The sequence below is a fragment of the Lithobates pipiens genome, unplaced genomic scaffold, assembly GCF_037356315.1.
Source record: "Lithobates pipiens isolate NorthernLeopardFrog02 unplaced genomic scaffold, aLitPip1_a1.2 Scaffold_27, whole genome shotgun sequence".
Taxonomy (NCBI): domain Eukaryota; kingdom Metazoa; phylum Chordata; class Amphibia; order Anura; family Ranidae; genus Lithobates; species Lithobates pipiens.
This window is the reverse complement of record NW_027507788.1, coordinates 85,878,377-85,895,385: the sequence shown is the minus strand read 5'-3', so window position 1 is coordinate 85,895,385 and position 17,009 is coordinate 85,878,377.

Here is a 17,009-nt window from a genome sequence, read left to right as displayed (position 1 = left end):
TGAGCATATTAAAGCAACAGACATGAGCAAAACATTAACATCAAACAGTTTCCTTTTTCACCCTTTTTCGGGCAACGGGCTCAAAGGAGCCGCAAAAATTGGAAAATGCTACTACCTGCTGCCCAACACCTCCATGTCAAAGTCACCCCTCCCCATGCATTAAGTCCCGGGTAACAAGGGAAGGCCCAGCAGCCCATAGAAGGAGCCAGCTCCACCAGGGTGATCCCCCCAATAACTGTTCACCTTGGGTGTGGATCTAGTGGAGGCAATACTGCCCCTGGATTGTACGTCCATCACTATCAAACCTCCAGTGGGGTCCCCGCCATCACGCACCTCCCACCACCCGACCCACCTGGGTGGATCAGTTCAATGACCAGGGTGGTGGTCAATAGTCACCGGGCAAGCGTGTCAGATAGTCTGCGTGTGTCTTCCGAGTCGTGTAGGAGGAGGCTCGCTCCCCATGTAGCCAGGAGGGCCGTGTCCATCCTCTGGGGGCATGCGTACTTCGGCATAACACACCGGGGTTTTATGGCAATACCCAGGCGTTAACACTACAGTGCCCAGTAAATGACACCCATGTGGGGCAACGTAGAGGGCAGGTAGAGAGAGAAAAAAAAAAGGGGGGGGAAGACGGGGACGGGCAGGAAGGTGGGGGATCCCAGGACAGAGGTGCAGCAACTGGATAAGAGCCATGTTTCCTAGGGGTGTCTGGCCGTGCCTCAAACAACGTAGAACGGAAATAGTCACAGGAGGGTACATCAGGGGAGAAATGTCATGTAGTAGTGGCTCAAGACCTACTCACGTGGAGCGCCCCTGGATCCCAACCGGCGTCTCCTCCTGCCTCGGAACTGGTGAGGCGGCAGAGGGCCCCGGTTTGCAGTAGGTCCCAATCTTCCTAGCTGGCGGGGTAGAAGCTGCAGCCAGTCGGGTACTGGAATTGGTGCTGCGCCCAGGAACTGGAACAGGGCAGGTGCATCCGTGGGTGTCTGCAGCACAAAAGAACCCATTTCTCTGCGGAAGTTCACGGACAGTGGGTACACCCAGCGGTACGTCGCACCATGTTGCTTGGCCAGGTCTAGGATAGGGAGAAGGAGGGCTCTGCGCCTGAGGGTAGCCCTGGAGAGATCTTGAAGGATTTTAACCTGTGATCCCTAGATCATCAAATCACCTCGCTCCCATGCTCTTCTCAAGATTTCCTCCTTTTGGGTGAACCGGTGTAGCCTACATATAATGCCCTGGGGTCTGCTCGGTTCAGTAGGTTTAGGGCCCAATGCTCTGTGAGCCCTATCCAGCATAATCTCCAGAATGTCCCAAAATATGCCCCTGACTGTGTCGCCGACCTGCTCCACCTCAGAAGTTTCAGGGACACCCCGGAGCCGCAGGTTGTTTCGGTGGCTCCGGTCTTCGATGTCCTCGAGGTGGAGCTGCAGCGACACCGCAGTCTCCTGGTGTTGGCCGCGAGCTTGCTCAAGTGCTGCCACACGTGCGTCCAGGGAGGAGAGCGTGGACTCTCCGGTGGTCACCCGCTCCGCCAGGGAAGAGACCTCCCCTCTAACCTCCTGGATGTCCCTCCTGTGTGTTTCCTCCATCCGGAGGATCAGGGCCTCTATGGCGGACTGGGTTGGCAGAGCCTGCAGCATTTCTCTAATGTCCTGATCTAGCGGTGACGCCTCCGGGGGCTGAGGGTACACCATTGGTGCCTGTTGGGACATAGGTAAGTCCCCCGCAGGGCCTCCAGGTGGAGGCTGTGTAATGAGGATTAGATTGCTGGGGTCTGCAGAGACAATTTGTCGGGCCATGCTGGGTGTGGAGCCTCATGGCGCTGCTGCTCTGGTGCCGGGAGAGATCTCCTGGAGGCTCTGAAAATACTGCTGTATCTCACCTGCGTTCTTGCCTGAGGGGGTACCTCGCGCTATCGCTCTGGTTGTGTACCATTTGCGGGCGCTCATGCCGGTGTAGGTGTCCTGCTTATGTCGGGTAGCGAGGGTTCAGGTCGGGAGCTCCCAGGAGAAGCGACCTCACTCGGCCATGTCCAAGCCACGCCCCCCCAAGAAAAGGTTATTAACAAGTTTATAATGACATCAACCACAATCTAAGTTCAACAAATATTGACACACCTCTGAGTTTTGCTGGAACCATTTATATACACTTTCAGTTAAATCAAAATACATTTTTGAACAGGCAAGGGCAAATGCTGTATCCTACCCACTAGTGTCAGAGCAGAGTTGCCCCCTACCCAATTGACAGTAGCAGGATTAGGTGTGGGAACTTGCCTTTTGAATGGCATGAATCAGTTCATCAGAGTTCTCTCCAAAAGTATATATATAAGTGAATCTCTTTGGAGGATGTATATTTCGTCTCAACCGAACAGGGGAATTCTTCTCAGAAGGTTGAATAGAATTCTCTGCTGGGCTTCTGGCATGATCAGGACTGCGTGACTCCAGGGGGAGATCAGTAGCTGCAGACTGAGAACTTGGCTGTGGAGGGAAAAGATAATTTTCTTCAAGTTCAGAGATGGGTGTTTGACACCCTCCATTTTCTTCACCCACACAGGGAACTTCAGCCTCTGAAGGACAATGTAGTTCCTGCATCAGTCTCAGTTTCTGTAAGCCACATCCAGTAAGGCACTATTTCCTCAACATCTTCTTCTTCCTCGTCATTTTCTTCCTCATCATCCTCTTCTTCCTCTGGTAATACAGTGGGAGTAGGAGCTTGTCACTGTGAGCAAGTCTTGGGTGGAGTTGGCTTTGGAGGAGATGAATGGGGCACTTGAGGCACCCTGACTGCATCAGACAATGGAAGCAGATGGTTTTGATGCCACATCTTTAAGGGCCCTTGCTTTCCTTCAAGTCTGATTTGGTAGGTAGCCCAGGAAGCTGTTTACAAATGACTTATGGTTGTGGTTGCCATCAATCAGCCAGCTTATGTTTCCCTGGTACCCCCAGGTTCTTTAGCAACACACTATCTCCAGGCTACAAATCATGTACTCTTACTTTTAGATCAAAGTACCTTTTGTTTCATATTTCTCTGGCTGAGGCATTGTTGTAATTATGGTGAAGAAATTACCATCTCACATAAGTTTAAGATGGGGACATATAGATGCAAAGTCAGTTAGGCCTCAAAACAGAGGTCAAGCCCAGGGCGGTCTCATGAGAATTTTTTTAAAGTAGAACATGCTGTGTTCTTATTACTGTTAGAAATCCATACATAGATTGTCTGATCAAAAAGTATATTTTATTATCTCTAAACAAGATTCAATTGAGAAGCTTTGAAGCAACAATAAAGCTTGGGAAGCCCAGAAAATGCTATTGCTATACAAGGTGAGACAAGCCATTATCAAACAAAGTCTTTAACAAAACTTATTGTGAGGACCCCAGGGGTGTATATATAGCTGGGATATCTAAAAAAAATTGAGCTTGCCCAAAGTTAATTTCAATCATTTCTCATCAGAATTCTGTCTACCCAGTGATATTTTAAAATACATATGCATAAGTCATTCAAATTATATATTATGTTCCAGGTCATAGAAACAATTATGACTTTAGTGTCTACTGACCCAATGATTATTCTGTCATAAATATAATATTTTGATGTAGAACAAATTTGAAGTAAGAATTGTTTTAAGATACCAGTCATTGTTATGAAAGACATATATATAGTGACTACAGCTGCATAAAAATATACATATAGCATGTGTTGTTCCAAGATAAATAAGTATTCATATGATATACAATAATTATCCATTTATCCATATAGATAATCATTTTATGTGATATTGATTACCGTATATACTCGAGTATAAGCCGAGATTTTCAGCCTCTTTTTTGAGGCTGAAAGTGCCCCCCTCGGCTTATACTCGAGTCATCGCCGTCTGACTGCCCGATCAGCGTATCGAGCAGACAGGCGGCGGACATTCTACAATTCAAAAGCCGCGCCTCCGCCTCCGCCTGTGATAGGCGGAACACTCAATTTCCCAGCAGTCAGTGTTCCGCCTATCACGGACATCCGCTCATCCTCGTACTACGGACGAGGATGAGAGGATGTCCGTGATAGGCGGAACACAGGCTGCTGGGAAATTGAGTGTTCCGCCTATCACAGGCGGAGGCGGAGGCGCGGCTTTTGAATTGTAGAATGGCCGCCGAGAAGGACGGAGGCTCGGCTCGGTACGGAGGAGGCACGGGACGACGGCTCGGGACGGAGGAGGCTCGGGACGACGGCGGCTCGGGACGACGGCTCGGGACGGAGGCTCGGGACGGAGGCTCGGGACGGAGGCTCGGGACACAGGTAGGCTGGACACACAAGGCTGCACGGACACACACACAAGGCTGCACGGACACACACACAGGGATGGATGGATGGATGGACACACACACACACAGGGATGGATGGATGGATGGACACACACACACACAGGGATGGATGGACACACAGGGATGGACAGCCATGTCTCACCCTCGGCTTATACACGAGTCAATAAGTTTTCCAGTTTTTTGGGGGTAAATTGGGGGCCTCGGCTTATATTCGGGTCGGCCTATACTCGAGTATATACGGTAATCAAAATTATACTGATTGTATTGAATATTGTACCAGTTACCAGAGTCCCGGAATAATATAAATATATATTCATCAGCACCAATATACAAACAGATACACATTATGAAAATAGAACATATTATTTAACAGATACTTCAGAACATGTTTTTCTTCCCTCAGACATGCCTAGTGGTTGAAGGTGATATGACCTGAATTCACAAGCGTTAATTATTCAATTTTTTCCAACCAATGGAAAAGAAGCCATACCTTTTGGAGCTGAGCTTATTATAATTTTTATGATCCTATTGCCCAATATGGTATTTAGGTGCAAGATAGACGCCATGAGAGGACTCAGACATGCAGACACACACACGCTGCATCCATCACCTCATACCTCTACATTCATGAAGATTCCTGGACACCTTATGCTTTGGAACTAGGAGGTCACAAGAAGTAATTCCTCTTTAAAAGTAGTCATCTTGAATGCCACGGCAGCCATTCTAGAAACTCTGGTAACCAGAAATTCAAAACAGTAACAGTAGCTGTTTTGGAACGGGTAATTATGTTTCTTTTGTGTTCCCTTAAATATTGATTCATTGAGTATACAATTGATAATTATTCTTTTGAATCAGTAACCACCTTGTAGATTTTTCTCTAAAGATTCAATTTTCGGGGGGCGGAGCTAGCAGCCGGCATGTGAGCAGCACCGAGTCAGAGCTCCGTGCAGTACAACAAATCCTTCGGCCATCCTGGGTGTCAATGACACTGATCCTGCTCCACACAGCCTCCGTTACACTACCGTGACCCGGCGGGACGCAGCGGCATGGTAAACTATGGGCGCACACCTCTGGAATCTCCTGTTTGCATGGGGCTCTCAAGATGGCCGCGGCCATGAGGCAGACGAACAAGGCCTGAGTAACACGCAGCAGAGCGGCGCTGGGAGATCCTCCTCACATCCTGACAAGGTGAGCCCGCTACCCCCTAGAGCTGAGGGACCACGCAGGGGTCCCTTCAAAGACAGGCTACCGAGGGAAGAACTAGATGGGATGGTTCATACAGAGGGGGAGGGTGAGCCCTCCTTGAAGCAGATTATGGAGGCTATATGCACATGTCAGGCCTCTCTAACTGAACATATAGATGGCATAAGAGCTGAAATGTCTTTCCTAAAGAATGATGTGCAGACTGCAGAACATTAGAGAAAGGGCCACCGAAGCTGAATGGCGAATTAGTGACCTGGAAGATGTAGTGCGCCCACTGGAACATAAGGTGCAGGATGTTCAATATGAAGTGACTGCTCATACTGATAAGCTGGGGGACATGGAAGACCGCCAGAGGAGGAACAATATCCGCCTTGTAGGTTTCCCTGAAAAGGCTGAGGGCAAACAACCTGAGGACTTTCTTGAGCTATGGCTTAAGGATAATATGGCGGAAACTACCTTTTCGCGCCTGTTTGCCATAGAGAGGGCTCATAGGGTGCCATCGAAACCCCCCCCCCCCTCCTGGTGCCCATCCACGCCCAATGATAGCCCGTATCCTGCACTTTAGAGACCGTGAAAGCATCCTGCGTGCTGCGCGTACAATAGGAAATCTGCAATACAACGGAAACAGAATCTCTATATATCCTGACTTCTCTGCGGCTACACAGAAGCAAAGAGCCAGCTTTGTTAAGCCAGCATGTTAAGAAGAGGCTTAGAGATCTACAAATGGCTTATAGCATGCTCTACCCGGCAAAGCTGAGAGTGGTAGACGGGGGTAAAGTCTCCTTCTTTAACTCCCCTACTGAAGCATCGTGATGGCTGGATGTTAGGGGACGCCCAAACCCTGAAGCTGGCAACTGACTGCATAGTCTACATTCTTTGACCAAACCTGCAACAGCGTGACATCTATTCCTGAGATTAGCCAGGAAGCTGAAGATTATTTCCCTCGTTATGTTGTGACACTGCAATTATAAAGTAACTAGTCCTGTGCAGTTCTATCTGATATCCAGACGAACCGCCTCTACCGCTCCTCCAAGATAAGTTGGGGTATGTTTTTCCCCCCCTATATTTTTCCCCTCATTTGGACTGTTTTTTTTTTCTCCTGTCCGACCTTTTTATACAATTTTTTTGTTGTTGTTTGAGATAGTAAAGGTCGCCTTTCTGACTGTGCCCTGAACTATACTACCCTAGGATTTGTTCCCTTTGTGGGGTTCTCCTGGTAGGGGACAGTGGGCGAAGAAGATAGCGGAACTTTCACCCTGAACAGAAGGGGAACATTCTTTTGTTGCCTCTTTCCCCTTTTTATCTCTCCCTATCTCGGGAGCCTCCCCCCGTCCCTTTCTCCCTTCTGTTTGCTTCTCTTTCCCCCCCTTTTTTTCTTTCCTTTTTTATTTTTTTGATGTTTTGTGCTCTTTTTAGTTGAATACGACCTATGACCCCCTGAGGTCGATATAGCTATGGTTATAGGGTATAGGCGCACGATATGTTTGAGTTGTGTACAGGGTGGGGTGGGTTGGGTAGTTCTGTTGTGCTGGTTGGTGCTGTGTGCTCTTGTCTCTGTTTGTATCCCCTCAGGTTGGAAATGCTGGCCGAGACCTGGATAGGTAATGCTCTCCCAATGCATACGTTATATTATAACTGTCTTATACATGGTACGTGAAATAAGTATATTATCTTGGAATGTCCGTGGTATGAACTCAAATGTAAAACGCTCCCTTGTCTTTGACTTTATACGACGATATAAACCACATATAATCCTGCTTCAGGAAACACATCTCCAAGGTTCTAAGGTTATGGCTCTAAAAAAAGCCAACATTATGAGAGTCATATCTGCTGAATATTCTACGTACTCCCGAGGGGTGGCTATTTTAGTCACAAAAAAAGCAGCAGCTCATATTGTGCAGGTTAAATCAGACCCTAGCGGCAGATATGCTATATTGGTTTGTCAAATGTTTAATGTGTGTTTGACTCTGGTATGTGTGTATGTTCCACCGCCATTCTCCTTCCAAATATTGGACAGTATTCTACATGAAGCTGTACTGATAGCACAAGGCCTACTGCTGTTGATGGGAGATTTTAATGTGGTGTCGGATGGGGGTCTGGACAGGCACGGGTGTGCATCTGGCTCACGTAATACCCTTGCATCGTGGCTGGACAGTTATGCTCTCACGGACGTGTGGCGCTGCAAAAACCCGGGGGTCAGTGCATACTCATGCCATTCGGAGACCCATAAGACGTTGACTAGAATTGATATGCTCTTATCCTCAATAGATGGTCTCCCCATTATCTCCGGGGTTAGGTACCTTCCCAGGGCGCTGTCGGAGGTCACGTTGGACCTAAATATCCCTACTGGGAGACGACAATGGCGACTGCAAACATAGTGGCTGCAGGAGGAATATGTGACGTTAAAATGCAAGGAGGCTATGGGTCACTATTGGAGGGAGAATGGTGCTGTGACCACGGTACACACACAGTGGGAGGCCTTTAAAGCTACCATGAGAGGAATTTTTGCTAAAGAGACAAAAGACTTTGCAAAGGCCCTGGACTGTGAGGTGAAACAGCTAGAATGTGACATTACTCTTGCAGAACAGACATACATACAGGACCCATCCCCTGACACTTATAAAGCATGGCAGGACCTGACGAGACAGTTTAGATTGCTTCTGACGGACCAGACCACAAAGAAACAGCTCCGGCAAACCCGCTTCATTTTTGAATTTGGGGGCAAGGGTGGCCGCTTGCTAGCCTTTTTGGCGAGACCTTTATATGCCCCAACATCTGTATTAAGTATCAGACGCCCAGCTGGCGACATAGTGACTGATACGCAGGATATCTTGAACACTTTTTTGAATCTTTACTGCGACCTTTATCAATCTCAATCCAACTGTACGGACCGAGACCTCTCCTCTTATTTAGAGGATATAGATCTTCCACTACTGCCCCTAGAGGACAGTGCTACTTTAGAGCAGTCTATCACCTCTGAAGAAATAGCTGGTGCCATTTCCTCCTTCAGACCGGGTAAGTCACCTGATCTGGACGGTTTCCCAGCGGAATGGTACCAGCTCCACACGGAGAGTTTAGTCCCTCCCCTTCTAAAAGTGTTTGTGGCTGCCGAAAAAGAGGGTATCTTGCCGGAATCCATGCGCAAAGCTTTGATCGTTTTGATTCCAAAGCCCGGCAAGGACCCAAAAAGAATGTGAATCGTATAGACCGATCTCTTTGATCAATACCGATGCCAAAATACTGGCCAAAATGTTGTCCGGTAGATTGCAGTCGGTGATTCTCAAACTGATCAACTCCGATCAAACAGGTTTTATCCCAGGCCGCTGCACTCAAATGAAACTCAGGAGACTCTATGTGAATATGCAAATCTCCCATGCTAACATCGGTAGCCGAGTGATAGCCTCACTCGATACAAAAAAGGCATTCGATTCGGTCGAGTGGAAATACATGTTCTCCCTACTGGATAAAATGGGTTTTGGACCGAGGTTTGTGAATTGGGTTAGATTACTATATAATGACCCCCGAGCATGTATCAGAGTGAACGAACATATTTCGAACTCTTTTCAGATTGTGAGGGGGACACAGCAGGGAGGTCCCCTATCCCCTCTCCTTTTTGCTCTGGCTATAGAGCCCCTGGCTGCCAAACTTAGGACTCGGGGTGACATTAAGGGACTTTTGGTCGGGGATTTGGAGGAACGTGTTTCGTTATACGCAGACGATATGCTGCTTTATCTTGGGGACCCTGACCAATCGCTAGCCAATGCATTCCGGGCGATCGAGGAATTCGGAGACTTTTCGGATTAACTGGGCTACATCAACGCTATTTCCCCTAGACCCGCAGCCAGGTTTAATGCCCCCTCCTTGATGTCCTCTGACAGTCACAACCCAATTTAAATACCTAGGGATACACGTTCAATTGCCTGTCGAGTCATTCACGGAGGTGAATCTCTGGCCGGTAATTAGAGACTTTAGAGACAGAATACAAAAATGGAAGGAACTCCCGCTCACTTTATTAGGAAGAGCTAACTTGTTTAAAATGATTTATCTCCCAAAATTTCTATACATACTCTCTAATGCCCCGCGGTTTATCCCTAAAAAGACTTTTGGATATATTGACTCCTTGCTGACCTCCTTTTTGTGGGGTGGCAAGGCAGCTCGAGTATCGCTGACCATTCTGCAACTACCAGTGGGGAGAGGGGGTCTGGCAATCCCAAATCTTCGCATGTACTACTTGGCGTCACAGTTAGTTCAGGCTCGTTGGCGTATGTTTCCGCAGCTGAACAACGCAGCGACAGCAGTGGAGGCAGCTGCGGCTTCCTCCTATGAGACGCTCTTAAATTTCTTCTTTAGAGGTGAAGTACCGTCGGAAAGTGGCATGACTGCACTCAAACCAGCTAAACAGGTGCTAGAGACATGTACAAGGCATATACAGGACGCACCCTTCTATTTATCACCAAATGCCCCCCTGTGGTTTAACCCTTGTTTAAAAGATTTTTTCCTCCTGGACGATGGGCATAAGTGGGCGAGGCATGGCCTTGTCTATTTACATCAGCTCTTTGACAATGGGGACCTTAAAACATTTGCACAATTGAAAAGAGAGTTGGATATTCCTGACACATGGGCATTCCAGTACGCCAGACTGAAACATGCGGCTCATGCTCAATTTGGGACTGGGCCAATACTTTTGGAAAACACAAGAATGGAAAAATTGCTTGCAGAACCGGAGCACACAAAAAGTGTCTCTCTACCTATTATGCGGTTCTTATGGCCAAAAAACAGCCCAGTGAGGAAAAAATGAGGAGCAGATGGACGGAGGTGATTCCGGAGATGACTGAAGCCCAGTGGGAGGAAGTTCTAACCTCCTATGGGCCCACAGTCATTTCAGCTCGGGACAAACTTATACAGTTACGATACCTTCACCAAATGTATTATACCCCACACAGACTATTTAGGATGGGCAGAAGAGATGACCCTACTTGCCACAAGTGCCAGGTGGCAGATGATACCTTTATTCACATGGTGTGGGAGTGTGGTAAAGTAAGACCGTTGTGGTCACAGGTGTCCCAGTTTATTGCAGACACTTGATCTCCGGCATATATGTAGCCCACTCTTGGGACTCCTGGGGGTAATAGAGGATGAGGTGATGAATAACAATACGAGACAGTTCCTACGATTACTATGTCAGAAAACTTATAGTCTTGAACTGGATAAAGAGTGAGGCTCTTACCTTATCCGCATGGAAACGACTGGTTAATGCAAATATTACCCTGTACAGAATGACTTATGAAGCAAGAGGTAGTAAGAAAAAATGTAATAAAATATGGGGTAGATGGATAAATTCTAAGGAAACTACACCATGCGACACCTAAAGGACATGACTATATACCACTGTCGAATAATATTCAATGAGAGATGCTATTGGTGAGGGCATATCTGGGAGGAGGGGGGGAGATGACGGCACACAGCACAGATAGATGTGAGGGAATTAACCTCCATGGTTTTGGTTTATAAATTGTTTATTAGTTTGTTCTTTGCTTTGCCATACCACATGCTGATGGATGATATGACCCGTAACTAATATGGGTAAATGGTAAATTATACAGAAAGAAAAGCTATATGTGCTAACATATCTTTATCTGCGGACCGTGCAACCTTGTAAACAGTCCATACTTCTGCTGCCTTGTTGTCTATGGTTGAGAATGTATTCTGTAAATGATGCCTTCTTTTTTATGTATGTACACTTGGCAAATAAAAACTAAAAAAAAAAAAAAAAAAGATAACATTTTCAATATTTTTCATTTGCATAGTCTCCATTTTATTGACATAACAAACGTCTAATTTTATTTCATGTTGTTAACCACTTACTTATCTGCAGTATAGGTTGAATTTGTGAAATACATATGTTCTGTCTAATTGTCATTTTACAAGGGAAAACAAAGAAGATACCAAATACATATCAACAGGATGGACTTTTAAGGCATGGAAGCAAATAGGAAAGTAGAAAAAAATATTTATTTTATTGAAAAATACAATATCATAACAGTGTTAAAAACAATATAAAAATCATATGAAATTATATAATTTGTACATTGAGCCCTTGTGTGTCGCGTCTACGCATTTCGCTGCAAAGGCTTCCTCAGGACACAGGAAAAGGCTCAAAGAGAGAACAACAATAAATCTCGCTATCTTCAAATGAGCTGCGCCTCATCCAAATATATGGATCGGTCATCCACGCTGTGATAGAGTGGACAGCAAGTGGCAAATTCTGATGAGTACAAACAGAAATTGATAGTTGCTTATAGCAGGGGCAGGAAAGAAGTCTCAGTCAGTAAATTACCATCAATGGGGATGGCCAATAGAGGATATAAACCCATCCACATAAAGCTTAGTAGATGCTGGTGACACCTAGTATGGCCAAACAGCATATAAAGACTAAAGGTAAAAGTATTTTTGTGGAAACAATGAAGGTGGAGACAACAAGATGACATACAAGGGACACTAATTATAATGTCGAAAAAGTTCTAAACTGGTTCTTCCAATGGCAAATTCTGTAATCTACACCCCCTCCCAGACTAAACAGACTTATAAAAATGCTTGATGTGCACTTAAGGGCAAACAATAAAGATTCTGAATCGCTTTAAATTTTGTCCAGTGTGTATAACAATATACAGTGTTAGACCAGTTTTTTCAACCAGGGTACCTTCTGGGCTCATAAGAAGTATTGCACCCATATTGCACAGCATCATGCATTTCTTTGGTACAGATGGGTTGGGCAAAGATGTGAAAGTGAGTAAACAAAATTGTGAGATAGGAATTTATATATTAAGTAGGATAAAATTCTAAAGTATAGCACTGATTTCAAAATCCTCATTTAACCCTCCAGGAGCAAAGACATTCAAGGAGAAAATTCAATACATTTCTCTATGACAAAACTTTTGAAAATGCTCCGCTGGAGGGAGGTCTCAAGGCAGCGTCTGGATAACCCAAACTCATAACATACTAGGGACCTTCCTGATGCCGGATCACCTGCTCTATGAATATATGACATGCTCCTTCAGATCCTGTAAGTGTTTTTAAACCCTTTTGGGGATATTAAAACGTTTTTAATTCTGCACTTAGAGGTGCCTTTTTTCTTTTGTATTGTCTTCTTTTACTTATTGGCTAGATCACCTGATGAAAATAGAAGAAAGAAAGCCTACAAAAGAAAACTCATGCAGCCATGAGAACTGTTAAGCTGCAATATAATAAACATTTGCTTTTGGGTTTAATGCGGCTTTAAAAATGACATGCTCAGTACAGTAAAGCTGTTTCCATTAAGAAACAAACTATGAAGGAAAAAAATTGCTTTATTGCAACCTTAACAATCAATTATAAGGATGAGAATTCAAAGCCTAATGTACCATGAAGGCATAAAACTTGATTTTTAAACTCTGAGACCGTGGAATTAAATCTAGTGCGATCAGTACTAAAAATAAACAGCATAGGCTATCTGTTCATTTGTAAATTCTTTCCAAAACCTAGGTTTACCTTTTTTAAAGTGATTGTAAAGGTCCCTATAAAAATAACAAAGATCTCATACAAAGGATTTGCACAGAGCAGCATGGATCCTCGTCTTCTCGGATCCCTCTTCTCTGCTCCTGGCTCCTCTCTCCTGTTCAGTGCCCCCACAGCAAGCAGCTTGCTATGGGTGTACTTGAGACAAGTCACAGCTGCCTGTGTCCATTCAGATACGTAGCCTCGACCCAGCCCCATCCCCTCTCTCCCCTGATTGGTTAGCTGACTTTGACTGATAGCAGTGGAAGCCAATGGTGCTGCTGCTGTGTCTCAGCCAATTGGGAAGGAGAATCTGGAAGGCTGAGACACTCGTGGACATCGCTGGACAGAGAGGGACTAGGGTGCTCACATGTCCCAGATTGCCCGGGACTGTCCCGCAATTTCCATCTCTGTCTCTGGTCCCAGGCACCTTCATTCCGGGACAATACAGTGTCCCGGAATGAAATTGAGGTCACAGCCACCAGCTACTAACTAGTAATTTAATTTCCCTACACTTCCGGAACTGGTTGCTAGGGCCGGCCCACCTGTCGTCTAGCAACCAGTGACATCACAGACTCACAATCTCTCCCCGAGGCCAGGAGTGAGGCCCACACTTAGTGCTGCACTGCTGTCTCCACCCACATTGGCACCTCCTCCTTCTCCGGCGCCCAGCAGCAAGCAGCAGCGACTGCCATTATATTCACTCTCCAGGCAGTGTCTCCTCTCCACCCACCTCCTTCCTTGGCACCCATCACCCGGCGGCATGCAGAGGGAGTGACAGCAGCAAGGACTGGTCATCTGGTGTCTGTTCTGTGTGCTGCTGCTGGATAAGATCGATGAGTGCCCAACTTCTCCTGCATCTGGTGGCAAGCTATGGGTGGCAAGTGGCACACTGCATCTGGTGGCAAGCTATGGGTGACAAGTGGCACACTGCATCTGGTGGCAACTTACGAGTGGCAAGTGTCACACTGTATCTGGTGGCAGGCTATGGGTGGTGAGTGGCACACTGTATCTGGTGGCAGGCTATGGGTGGCAAGTGGCACACTGTATCTGGTGGCAGGCTATGGGTGGCAAGTGGCACACTGTATCTGGTGGCAGGCTATGGGTGACAAGTGGCACACTGCATCTGGTGGCAGGCTATGGGTGACAAGTGGCACACTACATCTGGTGGCAGGCTATTGGTGGCAAGTGGCACACTGCATCTGGTAGCAGGTTATGGGTGGCAAGTGGTACACTGTATCTGGTGGCAGGCTATTAGTGGCAAGTGGGCATATTGCATCTGGTGGCAGGCTATGGGTCGCAAGTGGTACACTACATCTTGTGGCAAATTATGGGTGGCAAGTGGAACACTGCATATGGTGGCAGGCTACAGGTGGAAAGTGGCATACTGCATCTGGTGGCAGGCAACAGTGGCAAAGTGATCAGTGGCAAGCTCAGGGTTCCCACTGATTCTGCATTATAGTGAGTTGAACTATTTCATGATATTTTACAATGACCATCCTTGACACCATATCTAGCATGGTGTTGGGATGCCAGCCAATCATTCCGCCACCGAATTCCGTGTCAACCCTGAGAATACATTGCCCCCTCATCTTTTTTTGAGAAGGGGGGTGTCCCTGAAGGGCAGTTTTGAAATGTGGTCACCCTAATGCCGCGTACACACGATTGGATTATCCGGGCCGGACTCCCAATCTGCCCATCTGTGTGGTAGTCCGCCGGACTTTTGAAATGAACGGACTTGCCCACACACTAAGAAAAGTCAGTTCGTGCCTCCAGGTAGATGGGACTAGCGAAGGAAGTGAATGTCACCGCCTCCAGATTGACACCTCGCTAGCCCCGTCACCTGGTATGGATTTAAAGGGGAAGCCCTACAGCGTGGTGGTCCCCCCAAAGTCCATAGCAGACCCTTATTCGAGCACATAGCCGGGCCGGTCAGGAAAGGGGGTGGGGACGAGCGAGCGCACCCTCTTCCTGAGCCGTACCAGGCCACGTGCCCTCAACAACATGGAGGGGCCATGATGGCCAGAGAGCGCTGTGTCAACATCGGAAGAAGGAGAGAAGAAGCAGAAGGTGGTGGCGACAGCGACAGAATACGGGCCAACGCTAGTAAAAGAGCTGGAAGAAGAAAGCAGAGGCTCGGCAAGAAGAACCGAAGAGTGGGACAAGACCCCCAAAGAGCGGGACAAGACCCCCGAAGAGCGGCAGCGACGAAGGCAAAAGCCGGGCTCCTCCACTAGTAAAAGAGCTAGCAGAAGATAGCGGAGGAGTTCAGCGAGAAGATGGAAGAAGAGAAGACCACTGGAGCTGTCTAATAAAGTATTTAAAGTATAAAACCTGCGTTGTGTTTTTTTTTATGTACACTTTTTTCCCCAGGTGAATGGGTAGGGGTACAATGTACCCCATACTCATTCACATAGGGTAGGGGGCAGGGCCCCCCTTCCCCAAAGCGCCCCCCCTTCCCCAAAGCACCCCCCCATGTTGAGGGCACGCGACCTGGTACGGCTCAGGAGGGGGGGTGCTCGCTCGTCCCCACCCCCTTTCCTGACTGGCAGGGCTGCGTGCTCGGATAAGGGTCTGCTATGGACTTTGGGGGGGCCCCCACACCGTTTTGTTCGGCGCAGGGCTTCCCCTTTAAATCCATACCAGGTGACGGGGCTAGAGTGGTGTCAATCTCGCCGATGGAGGCAGTGACATTCACTTCCATCACTAGTCCCGTCTACCTGGAGCCACATTCAAAATGAGCGGACTTTACTCTATGTGTGGGCAAGAGGAGAGGCTGGTGCAAAGGAGCCAGAGGTGGGTGTCAGTATAACCTACACACTTTATCAAGCTTTGATTGTGGCTGTTATCGTCAGAGGGAATTTGGTTCCCAAACATCTATACAAAAGGAGGCGCAAGCGCTCATAAGAGCCCAATACCGCTGCCCCAAGAAGTACCCCAAGAATTCTCAAAATTATTATAGCACACAAAAAGACAGGATCCATATTCCAGATGAGGTCTTACTAATGATTTGAACAGGGGCAAAATGATATCTCTCTCTCTGGAGTCCATACCTTTCTTAATACAAGAAAGGACTTTGCTTGCTTTGGAAACCAGAGCTTGGCATTGCATGCTATTATTGAGCTTATGGCAGGGGTGTCCAAACTTTTTTCAAAGAGGGCCAGATTTGATGAAGTGCACATGCACGAGGGCCGACCATTTTGCCTGACATTCTTTGAACCATTAAAATTCAGTCTAAGTGTGTTCGTTCGAGCTCTAATACACTGCCCAACAAGAACTCTCTTGCCTTTGTGGCTGTGTGTGGTGAAGAGATGAACTCAGGCATATTATTTGTATATACCGTATTTATTGGCGTTTAACACGCACCTTCACTTTGAGAGGGAAGTTTCAGGAAAAAAACTTAAAATATTAAATAAAGTACTGTGAAGCAAAATAAGGGTCAGTGCCAATCTGCAGACCCACAATTGCCAGAAATGCAGCGCCCACCATTGCCAGGAATGCAGCCCCACATTGCCAGGAATGCAGCCCCACCATTGCCAGGAATGCAGCCCCACCATTGCCAGGAATGCACTCACCACTGCCAGGAATGAACCCACTATTGCCAGGAATGCACTCACCATTGCCAGGAATGCACCCACCATTGCCAGGATACACCCACTATTGCCAGGAATTCACTCACCATAGCCAGTAATGCAGACACCATTGCTAGGAATAAGCGCACCATTGCCAGGAATGCAGCCGCATAATTGCCAGGAATACACTCACCATTTTCCATCAGTGCAGCCTTGGAGGGGACATGGAGGGGGCAGGACGGGCGCCAAAGAGATCCTACAGGAGAATCTCATGTTTACACAGCGGCCTCTTTAAGGGAAAGTCCCGCCTCCTTTGAAGGACAGAACAGTCATCCAATGGCAGCGCCGGAGACGGGACATCCTATTACAGAGGCTGCTGTGTAAACAGGAT